Source organism: Cupressus sempervirens, chromosome 5 (assembly GCF_028749045.1).
Source record: "Cupressus sempervirens isolate cs-2001-9-10 chromosome 5, ASM2874904v1, whole genome shotgun sequence".
Taxonomy (NCBI): Eukaryota; Viridiplantae; Streptophyta; class Pinopsida; order Cupressales; family Cupressaceae; genus Cupressus; species Cupressus sempervirens.
Window position 1 is genome coordinate 525,729,849 of NC_143122.1, and position 14,366 is coordinate 525,744,214.

At 36.4% G+C, this 14,366-nt stretch overlaps 1 protein-coding gene and 1 pseudogene across 2 annotated transcripts in view; both read left to right on the forward strand.

Annotated features, from left to right (window-relative positions):
• LOC149557010 (ubiquinol-cytochrome C chaperone family protein) overlaps positions 1–14,366 on the forward strand; it is a 233,340-nt gene that overhangs the window by 68,399 nt on the left and 150,575 nt on the right. The window lies entirely within an intron of this gene.
• LOC149557012 (lysine-specific demethylase JMJ27-like) lies at positions 160–2,555 on the forward strand (annotated as a pseudogene).

Here is a 14,366-nt window from a genome sequence, read left to right on the forward strand (position 1 = left end):
ATTCGCACCCATCAAGCTTGCTCTTTACTATGTTTAACCTCGTTGTTTTTGATGGAACCCAAATTTTCACAAAATTTGAGTCCTAAGCACCATGGAAAAGACAAAATTTTCCGATCTTACCCATCTCATATATTCAAATAATATGCCATGGTCAGGATAATGTGGAGAAGAAAGCTGGTTCGTATGTACATTTCTTTTAAGACTATAACACTACATCAGTGGTTTATCACAAAGGAAATACATAAGAAACTGTTTTCAGAGTACATGGATCATATGTTTTAATCGTAGAGATATCAAACATCAGCAAAGTATGGTCTTATATCACAAATTGAAGCAGATGGATATTATTATACCACATCCAACGAAACATCAAGTGTATATATTGAAGACATTTGGAATTTATACAGGACTGATGTATGTGGGAGCAAATATTTACTTTCTATTATACATTGGCATGAAGCGGGCAATCTATTCCAGTCAAAGGTTATTATTTTCTTATTTGGGCAAATGCCAGATTTATACTCCAGTATATAATCTTGAACTTGGTTTTGAGGATCAATTTTTCAACCGCTGGTATCTGGTAACAGCTGCTTGGTGTGAAGGTTGAGGTTCTTGATATAAATTCAAAATCTAGTTTGGAATCAGAGGATACAAGGACATTGAATAAGCTTCCAAGTCCTAGCAAAAGAGAATATTCGAAGGCAAAGTTGGCAAAGAGTTATGCCAAAAAGGCTCTTCAGGCCATGGATTTGGATTGCTTTTGAGCCCGGTTTGGATTCTAGGTTGATCTGTGTGTGGGTTTTGATTGAGCACACTTTTTCAATGTGGTTTTATCTCAAATGAACCATGACATACCTAGGACAAATTTGCAAGAACTCAAACAAATCCAAGTTGAATCCACCAGCACAATATTATTAGAAATGATGAATATAGTGCAGACAAGATGCGGCACCGACACTACTTGCTTTCTTTGGTTCTTCCTGTGCTAAAGCAGATTCACTATGAGCAATGCTTAGAAGAGGAAGTGGAGGCCAGAATCCAAGGAGCAACATCAAAGCTGGAAGTGCCCAAGGCCAATGTCAGTATGGAGGAGGAAGTGCTTTATTGTTATAATTGTTATGCTTCAATTGTGGATTATCACAGAAGCTGCCCAAACTGTTTTTATGATCTCTGTGTCACATGTTGTCAAGAGCTTCGAGAAGGCTGCAAACCAAGATGTGAAGAAGCCAATATCTCCCATCAGTATTCAATAAAACAAAAAGGCTTGAAATTACTGAATGGAAGACCTAGCTGGGAGCTTCAGCCTCACTATGCAAAGAATATTTCGGAGCCTTCACACATGCTACCTGTTTGGAAAGCGAATAATAATGGTAGTATTCCTTGCCCACCAAAGGAGTATGGTGGTTGTGGCAGTCAGTTATTGGCTATAAAGCACATCTTCAAAATAAATTGGATTGCCAAACTTAAGAAGAATGCTGCAGAAATGGCAAGTAGCTGTAAAGTTCCAGATCCTTCAAATACTTCTAAGCGATGCACTTCTTGCTTCAAATCAGATTCTTATGCAAAGAATGCCATATCTGATGGCAATTTGCGTCAAGCAGCATATAGGGAGTCTGGAAATGATAATGTTTTATACTGCCCAACAGAGCATGATATTAAGGATGAAGGTTTTGAGCATTTTCAGAAACATTGGCTCAGAGGTGAACCGATGGTAGTTCAAAATGTGTTAGGACATTCATCAGGTCTGGGCTGGGATCCCATGACGATGTGGCAGGCTGTTCAAGAGACTAATGGAATGCTTAAGGATGACACAAAGGTGAAAGCCCTTGACTGCCTAGATTGGTCTGAGGTTGAGATAAACACTAACCATTTAAAAAAAAAAGGCTATTTAGAGGGTCTTACTCATGATGGTGGCGGGCGTCAGATGCTGAAGTTAAAGGATTGACCTCCTCCAAATTTCTTTGAAGAATGTTTACCACAACATGGAGTTGAACTAATTAGTATGTTGCCTCTTTCAGAATATACCCACCCTAATGAGGGTATATTCAATCTAGTATCAACACATTCTCATCATGGTGGCTTGAAACCTGACTTAGGGCCAAAAACTTATATATTGCTTATGGAACTCATGAGGAACTTATCAAAGGTGATTTAGTCACAATGTTGCATTGTGATATGTCCGATGTGGTAAATGTTTTGTCACACACTGCTGAAGTCAATTTCTTAGGTTGGTAGGGAGCGAAGGAGATACTTGAAGAGTATAAACGTGAAGGAACTCTCCTTAATTTTGTGTTAGAAATGATTTTAGGTAAGACGATGCTTAGGCTAGGGCTCGAGTATGCAAAAACGACATATTTCATTTCACTAATATGTTGTTTCTTTGTGCAGGGATGAAGCTGTTCGTGGGAGGGGCACTCAAAGCGTCTAAAGAGGGCGTTGATTCACGCAAAGCATATGGAAGAGACCTAGACATATGCTTGCAGCGACTAGAAGTATAGGATACAATTCCCGATATCATTGCAAAGAGGATGGCGCTGAGGTATAGAAATGGCAGTCGGAAGATGTTAATGGTTAATGTTGGAGCATCTCCGTGGAGGCAAAGAGAACAAAGAAGAGCAGCCCGTGCAGATTTGGAATGTGGAGATTCGAGCGTCTTCAAATATTTAATTGAACTTTTAAAAGCCAACTTAAATCATCGATTGAAAATAAAGGGCAATATGGTTGTCAAACAGCTAATTATTTTGCCAAAGTTTATATTTGAAATTTATGTTAATTTTGGATAGTTATTTGTTATAGAAAGGTGCAATGCTTAGAGAAGCAACGGACACCTTTTGCTCATTTATAAATATAAGATGTAAAAGGAAAAACAGATATCAATATTCATTCTTATTTTTAAAATTTTTTTACCCATCCTATGCCCATGATGTATTATATTCTTTTAATTGGCGGAGAAATAAATTTTTGAACTAAGCCCGTGGATTTGAGTCAGTGGGTGGATTTTGTGCGACCCAGATATGTTCGCAATAGATGGATCTTTTGTAAGGAATGTCTCTAGTGTGATTTTATTTTCGGCATTATTATTTGTTTTATATTTCGGAGTTTTAAATTATTAATAGGTTGTGTCCTTTATAAACGTTTTTTATTATTTTCTATAAATATTTTAATAATCGGATAAGTGGACTGGGTCATTATTGCATGTTAAATTAGATAAACATAAATATTGGAAATGTTTAATTATTTTTCGTATTTATGTCTAATTTGTCTCTGTAGGAGTTAAAGTGCATTTTAAACTAATTTAAAATTGCATTTATATAATTGATCCGTCGCATCAGAATTATTAAAATTGTTTATAGTTGAAATTATATAAAACTTTATAAAGTTGTACATCTCAACTTATAATGTTGACTTTGATTGCCTGTTTAATCAGGCACTGGCCTTTTACTCCTGATCCATAATCCATATGCTGGCAACTGTTTCATTTCTTTCCTTTGAAGAATTAATATATTCATTTGTTGCAATCATCTATAATAATCACTTTTTAAAAACATTCATACAATTATTTACTTTTATTCTTAATTTGTAATTTGTAATCTTAAAGTTTTCAATAATTCTTGCCGTTTTGAAAGCTTTAATCACATTTGCGTTCTAATTAATCTGCTTTAAGCATCTTGGATCGGAGTGTTTCATCTAGGATCAGGTACACCCACCTCGGTTTCGCACAGCCGGAAGCGCAGGGGATTTGGATCACATTGATTGATCTTGTCAAGTTGGCCTTAACCGGTTGGATATCCCAGCATCGAGCAGGCAAGGCTCGTAGGATTCCAATTTGTGTTTTTGGGAACCAATAGTTCTACGATGCCCATTTCTTGTAAGTTGCCGCTCTTGAGTAATATATATGCTGTTATGGACCTCAACTTTATTGCTGCTGATGTATCAACATTAACAATTGCCGTAGAACTCCATTTCCTTTATTAGCGTGTATACACTCGAACTTCTAAAGACTTGTGAGCACTGTAGATGTTGTTGGTATGGATTTATTACCATCCTTTGTAAAAATCGTTCCTTGCCGTGTATTCAACATGGGTAGGATTAATTCAATTGTTTTGGCTATCAGAGTAACTCTCGCCAAGTACTTAATCATAGTTCATGCATGCCATGTAGAGTACACACTATGAAGTCCTGCTTCTTATGGATTATAATCTTTGTTCATATCCTACCAGCGTGCATCTCTAAACCTTTAGATTCTGGGGAACAGACTTGATGAATCTTTGAACATGGGGGTTATGCGAGAGACTTGGCTTCAATATATAATGATCTTTATGACTATCCCAATCATCCTCAAGATTCAGATTTATATACTAGATTATAAATTTTGGCCTCATGAATATGTACGTCTTTCAATTTCAAATGCCTTCTTCAATCCATAACAAATTACTTAGCTCAAATGGAGGTCAAAAATTTTGAAATTTTGGGCTTCATCAGTGGTTCTTTCCGGGGACATATGTCTCATACGGGCATGATGAGATTCCAGCTATCACTGGAGGAGCAGACCGAGCATCCATGCTTAACATAATGCAAGGTGAAATTGGGTGGCCCCAGGCCCCCCAAAAATGAAACTTGATTCTTTCCTCTATCAAACACATAGTTTTGATTATGTAACACTTTGAATCTCACTGCATTGGATGCATCATCCTTATGGACAATTCTTATTTGTAACATTCCATTAATGTGGTCTTTAGTATCTGTCTCATGTTTACCTTTGAGTGTCATTAGGTGCAACATGATTATTGCTGAAGGAAGGATCCCCATGCATTTGATCAATCATACCTTTAGGAAATATTACTTTAGTTATGTCAGGAATCTAATCTGATAGGACATTTGGAAAAATTTCAAAAGTATTCATCAGCACATTCTCATCATCATGCTTGGTTGATTCCATCTCATTACACAACTCCTCATAAGACAAGCTGAAAGACGCCTCACCTTCTGAATGCATATCATGAGCTTCATCAACTTCATTAGGCCTGCTATCTTCATCATGGTGATGGTTTTGATTGCATAGAAAATCTTCTTCAAATAATGGATTTGAGAATATAGTGAATTGAGATGCATCTTCCATTACTTCTTCAAACAGTGGGTTCAAGGATATAGAGAATTCAGCGATACTATCATGAGAGCTTTCATCTGGATCAATAGATGTTTCATTAACAAGGCGTATCATCATGGGCTGATTCTCCTTCAGAATGTCCACAAATTTCATCTCCATTCAAACTTGAAATTTCATTTGACTCATATGTAACTTCAGTCCTATATTCATTCTCCTTTGCAACCAATTCATTATCTATAAGCCTAAGAAAGATAAGAAATTGACGATCATACAAGAGACCTAGTTCTCGCATTTTGTTTAGAAGATCAGAGTATGGAGGTCTGCATTCCAAAGGTTTTTCTTGATAGGCATTAAACATCCTCATGAAGAATTGTACTGTAGATTCATCCTCTTGCTTTTCTAAGCTCAAAAATGTGTCCAAAGGAGATACATAACTTGAAGTTTCATCCAATATTTGGAAGAGAAGCTTCAAATCAGGGTCATCTGGTGAGATTCCCAATTCACGATATTTTCTTTCTAATTTCTTGCATAGAGACATGATGTTTGAAGGTACTTCTTGAAAAATATCCACCATCCTTATAAACGAATGTGCCAATGTCTCACCTTCATTTCTTTCCAGATTAATAAACACATCCAGGGGGTATACGTCTACTTCCTCCATGGTGTAACATAGATCCGCTTGATACATATTCTCCATGTTAGATGATCAAATCATATCCTTCTGAGTCTTCTTCCTTAGTAGAGCTACCAACTCAAATCCTTTTAAATAGAGTCGCTACCTCTTCGACGAATTATTGATTTGTTGATCTTTGGGGTTCTCACTACCAACAGAGTACACTTATGAACAAATTGATACAATTACTATCTGATTCTGGTCTGCTAAATCTAAAACTTTGGGTAGCTTCAAAACACCTGTTGCGAGCAACTCTCCCCAATAGAGTCGCCTATCTATTGGTTCTCAAAACTGTAGATTGGAAATCCAAGCCCTGCCACTTCTTCGATAGGATTCCGCAATCAGTCCTGGCCAACGAACGAGAATCACCTTGATTGCCCTACACTTCAGGCTTCGCTACACTTAGGCGGGCGAACCTTCTCCTCAAACCTGATCACTTGGTTGAAAGCTTTTCTATAGAGAACTTAAGCTCTGGAGTTCTCCGACCGGCAAAGTCCTCGAACTTGATCAAAATGAAGTTGAATGCCAAGTACTTGAAATAATTGAATGTTTTGTATAAGGTTTGTTTATAATGGATTTGATGCTTGTAGGAAGTTACAGATTTTCTGACTTCAATAATAAAAAGACCAATGCCTTTGTTCATTCGGGCAATAGAGTCAACCTTAGTGAAGATTTTCACATACAACTTTTAAATGTTCTGTGCACTTATATTGTCAACAATTAAATAATCAAGATGTGACAGATCAAACTTATATGCAATCTTAAATTAGTCCAGATTAAACTTTAATTGTGTTGGTAAACAGATTTGTCTTTACATGAAAAGCTTGCAAGATGATTCGAAAACTCCCAAAATAGAAGACAAAACAACACCAACAGTTGGGTCGCATTGCAATGAGATTACGCAAGCGCCCTTTGAATTTTACAGGGTACACCTCCCTGATTGGATATGTGAAGAATGGAAATAAGAAATGCTTTTAACCTGAAAGTGAAGGTTGTCCTCACTATTCTTGAATAGGAGGCAAATAATTATAACCAAAATAAGAAGAAAAGACTTCCATATACGGCAATGGGGACACATAGTTCTTCCACCGGCACATGCACTTCAAAAGTTGAGGAGAGATTAAATGACCAGGAAGAATCTCTGCAACAAATGGATTTAGTAATAGGATATGATTTGCCAACTCAATCTTAATCCACATAGATCAAGAAAAAGATTAATTTGAAGCACACCATCTTTGAAACAATGGAATTTCCATTCAACCAAAAATTATACAATTTCTAAATGTCACTAACAATCCAAAATACTTGCAGAAAACTGAAAAAGAAAGTTAAATTAAAACGAACAACCCTGATAACCATCAAAACTACCCATCCTTATACATTCTACCTTCCCCTAAGGTGCAACACATAGTGTGCAGAAAAATGGAACCCTAACAATCAGAAGAGCCAAAACTGACTCCCTCTTCTCTAGCACAAAGTCTCAGAAAAGAAAAGGTCTAAAAGTTGGAACCCTTTTTCTCCTTCTCTTTGACATATTTATCTTCTCCTTTGGGTCGGTTTCCTTTCAGTTATTGAAACTGATTCCTATGCTCCATGGAGTTTTCGGGACGGGGACGTTTTAGGGGACGGGGACGTGTTACCAGTACGGGGACGGGACCTTAGGGGACAATGATTAAAAACATAGGGGGTTTTTTTATATAGAGAGACAAAATGTATTCGTATCATAACATTGATAAACCATTCACCGTAGACATTTTAGAAGATCAATTCATGGAAAATTATCAAATGACAAATATTAAGTATCTTCATTATAACATATCACATACATACGTAGTAAAATCAAAATGCAGTCTCCAAGTATTATGCATGAAATCAGAATAGAATAAAGAGAAGTGCAACTAAAATAGTAAGTAGTAAATAGAAATACTAAATGCAATCTCTCCTCACTGCTGCTACTTTTGTTGCTCTATATTTGTTTCCCTCTTAGCAAGTACATCATATCTTAAAATGAGTAGAAGAGTTAGTGTTTTAGTGTTTTAGTGGACAAATATAGTTTGCACATTTTTATTATGTCTTTAAGACAACTACGAACCCGCACAAAAAGTAATATTTACTATTTTGCCTTTACCCGACTAGCTGGAAAAAAGGGGACGGCTAGGGGCCATCCCCGTTACTGCTGGCCGTCCCCAAGTTTCTTGCCCCATTTTTTTTGCCGTTTTGGGGACATTTCCGAATTTGGCAAAAAAGGGACAGCTTTGGGGTCAGCAAAAATCTGTCCCTGCATCCCCGTTTCATCCTCGGAACGGGTATGAGCCAAAAAGCATAGGGGACGCATCCCCGTCGAACACTGACTGATTCTTGTAAATATGCCTTTTCGTGTTATTTGACTTTCATGGTTTTCACTTTATGACTAGGCAATATTAGAAAGGTATGTTCTATTTTGAGAAGGCGTTGAATGCTTTGTTGTCTCTCTACTTCGACAAGTGGCACGTAGAGAAGAAGGCAATTTTACTTCGATATGTTTCACCTTTCTTTAATATATTTGATGACTCCCAGTTTTTATCGTATTTGCATGATATAAAACCCAATGTTCACTTTTCACTTTCGGCCTGTAGCACCGCTTATGCTTGTGAAATCATCAGATTTTAGTCTTTAGGGCCCGATAGCTTCTTATTGTGGTGTAAGTCATCTTTCACCGTTACTTGCCTGTGTCTTGGATACGAATCTTTATTCATTAGAACAAAATGAGAATGATTATTCACCTTCAAAAGCATGCATTCAACATGGATCATGATTAACTGCGGTCCGACATCTCAATTTTCATTAGGAGACCTTTATCATCCTTTTCAATATATTTATTTTATCGAACATTTGCATGCTTTCAATGCTCTACAGTTGCATACATCATGCATCTTCATTTTCACCTTTGGTATTTAGTCAAACGACTCGAATGCACTAGTGCGCTTTGGATACATGTTCTTGGGTTTGGAGTAACTCTACGCGAAGGAGTTGATGTAGATTACCATTGAAACATTGGGCCATTCTATGATTGATATCGACATTATGTCGAATACTTGTCATGCAGTTCACGTTTTCCATTTACACCTCTTGGGCTGTGACATCCTGTCAAGCAGGTCACATGTGTTGTCCATGCTTTTGCATATCAGGTTTGACATAATGATACTACTACTTTGTTTCATTACATCTTCACTACACAGCGTAGGAAACTATGTCATCTTTCCGAAAACGCAAGAAGTTCCAACTTCCACCTTTAGATGTTTGATGATCACTCCTTTATGTGTTTGCACACAGACATTTCACCAATCGAAATAAGGTGGGTTCCTTCACTTGAGGCATTTAGTTGAGTCCACACTATGTTCTGATTCAACACATCTCAAGTGTCCATTATGATGACTTGGCGCTTGGTACATTCATCAAATACATCATATTCTTCCTTGAAGCAGGACATATTGGACTTAGAGTGCTCGGATTTGACCCTTTAACCACGTTGGCATTCGGTCGAATAGTTATCATGCATTATGATGCTTCCAAGTACTCGAATATGGCTTAAATTTGATACCTTGTATCAGATACTTAGCAAATGACCTTTAGAATAAATGAAAACTTGATAACACCGACTCATTGCTGGTTTGGACTGGTGGGCTATGCATTTTATCATTCCAATTCATTATGGGTTAGTGCGGGTACATGAGATCATCATCTCTAAAGCTATCAGGCCGTCTTGTCAATAACATCCTTTAGTCATGGTTGGGAACATAGGCTGTGAACTGGCTTCGAACCCTCTATCAAACCGTTGATACATATTCTTCATGTGAGCTCTATTGAGAATTCTGGTACAAGCTAATGCTATTAGGTTAAATAGATCGTGGCTTCAAATTGTTTGCACAGATATAGATGATAATCCAAACCTTGCATCATTCACTTTTAACAAGTGTCTAAACAATTTATATGATTTGTCCTTGACTCCATGTTGACAGTTGTAACTCCACTATATTTAACCAATATAATTGATATCTTCTTATTAGGGATGGACTATATTTAACCAATATAATTGATATCTTCTTATTAATGATCTCATCCTAGATGTTGGGTTAGTCACCATATCAAAATTTGACAATCTCTTTCCGTTGTGTTTTGAACTAAGGAGCTTCCATATCAGGTTGACATACCATCACAACATCACGAAAATACTGAGTACAACAAAAGGTATGGTTGTAAAACCTCCAAAAATAGTCTCTGCCTTGGTGGTAATTGCCAGGGTACCATGCATTTTAGGGATCACCAAGTTGTTTGTAGCTCCGAACTAGGACCTTGCAATCAATTAAGGATGGTTAATCAAACTGCTCTAATCTCAGTCTTTGAAACTGGGCTTGAATATTTTGGATCTGCTAGCTTGAACCGATGGATTGGTGATTCTGAGCCTTGAGATTTGAACTAAACCTTAAACTTGCTTGAGTTCGCAATTTGAGGATCTGCTCGTGTTGAGACCAAAGCACTTAAACCATGTCATCAAACTGGCTTGGTAATCACCACTTCATCTCTTGAGGTTTGCACTTCTTGCCATTACATCTGAACTTGCACTTTAGAGAAATGCTCTGCATATTGAACTCGGAACTTGGCTCTAAACTTTGAACCTAAACTTTCAAACAAAAGAATTTGTATCTGAAACTACATTTCGAGCCTGACAATGGTGGATATCTGAAATTGAAGCTCGAATATTTTGGATCTGCTACCTCAAACTCCGAACCCTGTGAACCTTTGAAGCTGAACTCTTGAACCTTCTGAACTTTTGAACTAGTACAGATGGTACAAAGTAGTTCAGAACTACTTCATACTAGTTCAAGATTGTTGTAAAACTGGTGAGCCGACCTGAATCTTGGCACATGTGTCCTTTGGTTCACTGTTATGACAATTAATCTGAACATTGCCTTCATAACGCAAGACTACATGAAGTATTTTTCAATATTGATCAGAGGAGAGTCAAAGAAAAACCAAGAAAAGGCCATTAGACAAATGGGATTTTTAAGTTTAAAAGTGGAGTTAAAAACACCAACTAACAAACTCCTATGGTACTGGACTCAGATACAAAAACAATTTGATATTTCATAATACCTATGATGATCATATTCAAGATGCTAAATGACCGTGTCCACTTATTTGATATTTAAACTGTACACAAAATTCAAAAAATAATTACAAAGTACGAATCATCTGTAGTTTAAATCTCCATGCCACTTAAAAATAAACAAAGGACATTTTGTTTTATTACTAGAATAAAATAAATAAATCTATATTATAAGTCATATTATTGCTCCTTATTCCTCCTTTCAAATAGATATAAAATACTTCTTGTGAATGATTGTTTTTCAAAAACTGAATGTCTTATTGACTTCTTATTACATATATCTTCCTATTCTAAAGTTATGACAATTTTATTTAAAACTTATACCCTTTCACATATTAATCACACCTCACACCTCACACCTCTTGATTATCCTTCTATCAGTGATCAAAATTAATTAAAATATCTTTTGTTTGTCTTGGCCTCTCTTTGTTTCTTTTCTTCTTGTTTTGTTGTATGCTTTTATTTTCGGGCATCGTTGGGTGCTCTTACTATTATCAGCCTCATTGTTGTAACCCTCCAGTCCCATAGACCTTTTGGTGGTCTTTTGTTGGACATTAATATCATTATCTTACCTTATCTTATCTATACTCCCTGGAGATTATCGGCGGCATACATACCCCACCCGATAAATAAAAATCCACGATGTCTTGGTGTATTTTATTTAAGTATTTTCCTTTTCCAAAATATATAGCCCCCGATAATTGTAATTTTAATTCTATCAATGGTTTTGAAAACGTTATTATCTTTTCCCAAAGTTATCGGGATCTTTTACTTGAGCATTTCTTTGCCTCGCGACTCCAAAAGCTTTGCCTATACAGAATGCAATATTTCTTCAAATCCTTTGGCCTTCGAGACTTTAATATTCCCGTAACTTGTGATGACATATGTGCTCTTATTTTAGTATTGAATCTTTGTGTATGCATCCAACGCTTCCACCTTTGGACAAAGATCATTTGACGTGGAGTCTTCCTTGATACTCTTTGTGGATTATGTGGATTATTGTTGCATGGTAAAATGATTTTTTTTTGTGTAAAAAGTGGTATTAAATGTTTGGTAATAATTTGCACATATCGAGCTTGCTCTTTACTATGTTTGACGTCATTGTTTCTGCGATGCCCATTTCTTGTAAGTTGCCGCTCTTGAGTAATATATGTTGATATGGACCTCAACTTTATCACTGCTGATGTATTAACATTAACAATTGCCCTAAAACTCCATCTCCTTTATTTGCATGTATACATTCGAACTTATGAAGAGTTGTGACCACCGTAGATGTTGCTGGCATGGATTTATTACCATCCTTTGGAAAAATCATTCCTTGTCGTGTATTCAACATGGGGAGGATTGATTCAATTGTTTTGGCTATCAGAGAAACTCCCGCCAAGTACTCAATCATAGTTCATGTATGTCATGAAGAGTAGACACTATGAAGTCTTGCTTCTCATGGATAATAATCTCTATTCATATCCTACTTGCGTGCATCTCTAAACCTTTAGATTTTAGTGAACAAACTTGATGAATCTTTGAACATGGGTGTTATGCGGGAGACCTGTTTTGAATATATAATGATCTTTATGACTATCCCAATTATCTTTAAGATTCAGAGTTATATACCAGATCATAAATTTTGGCCTCATGAATATGTAAGTCTTTCAATTTCAAATGCCTTAGATTCTTTTGTCCATAACAAATTACTTAGCTCAAACGGAGGTCCAAAATTTGAAATTTTGGGCTCCATCACAACCACCACACTTCGCTTGCTCTATTGAGGACCTCTAAGAGGGAGTTCCTCAAACCAGCCGAGACAAGGTATGTCAATTTTAATTATAGTTTAGTTTTCTTTAAAGTTATTGACAGTTGTTAAAAACTGACATGTCATTATGATATGTTAATGTTTAACTTTATTTTAGTTTATAATTGTCTCTATAGGTATTGCACATACTTCATATTGATGGAGAGGATGATTGAGGTGAGTAAGGTCCTTTAATTGATGGTAATGAATCCAGAGTGGGCATGGTGGTCCAATTCTAAGTACCTTGAAGGAAAATTGGTGAAGCAAATGATCCTTGATGACAACTGGTGGTCCACAATGAAGTAAGTTGCTGATTTTTTTTAATGTTAGTCTTTTGCTTGTTAATTTTCATACTAATTTAAAATTTCTAATTCTGATTTTGATTTTTGTTCACATCTTGCATATATATTTGCTCTGGTATAGCAACCGTTGTAGATGCCATTAGTATGCGGATACTGACGTTCCTAGTCTTGGAGAGATATATGAGACTTTTTGTAATGTCCCCATTTGTTGCCAGCATCAGAATTTCAAGGATTAGCCTAATATTGGATCTTCATAGGCTAATGAGGATGGTTAAGATGGAGCCCTATTTTTTGGCAAAAATCAGGGCCTCCATTTATGATGTTGGAGACTTAAAGAAAATATTTTCATGGATGTCAATAACACTAAGACAATCATTTCCATTGGTAATAGTTGATGATGAACTTATAGGCTTATAGAGACTCTAAAGAAGAGTTGTATATCTACAAGGTGAAAATTATGAAGCTGCTATCAGTAGCATGGCTTGAGCATTCTTGATGAATAAAAGCAATGACTAATGTGACCAATGCATCAATTAATGAAAATCAATAAAAGATAGAAACATATTATTGCATAGCAGCGCTTTCTCAAGGAAGTATATGCTCTTCAATATGTTATAAAAGGATGAACTAGATGTGATCTATGTGTGCTCCAGGCAGATGGACATCACTTATTGAAGATCGATTAAACAGGGGCATCATAGTTCCATGAATTTATTGAGAAGTTTGTATAGTTTGAGATTGGTGTGAAGAGACAGACGTTGTTGTTGAAGATTATTGTCCTAAGGACTACATTCAGGCATTTCATTGTCTATGGTTTTACCAATCCCAAGAGAACATAGTTGCAATAACTGGCAGTAGAAAGTGATGTTTAATCAGAAAATTAGTGCTTGGGATGGTTGACGACAAAGCAGAAGTGGTTCCAATCATTAAAAATCACAAGTCTGTAGCGCTGCAAATACCATGAGCTCACCCAGAAAACTTTACGGTTATCCACAAACTCCAGATTGGGCTTCTAGTTTGGCACCGATCAGAGGTGATATAGATGGCATATTGTCTACAACAAAGGCCATAAACATCAAGGATATACACATCTGTAGGTGTGATGGTGATATTCAGAAATTTGCAGAAGAAGCATGAATTCTGGAGTCTTATACCAAATTGAAGGAGTTAGTTTGTGTGCATACAGTAACAAGGGATACAGGCATGTTTTATTCACTATGTGACTTCCGCAGAGATGATAGATATGAGGTAGTATCTCCTCCAGGCATTGCATCTTTATCAAGAAGTGCATATATCTTCTATGCGATTTTAGAAACTGTTCTCTTCTATATTTAAATCATTTCAAG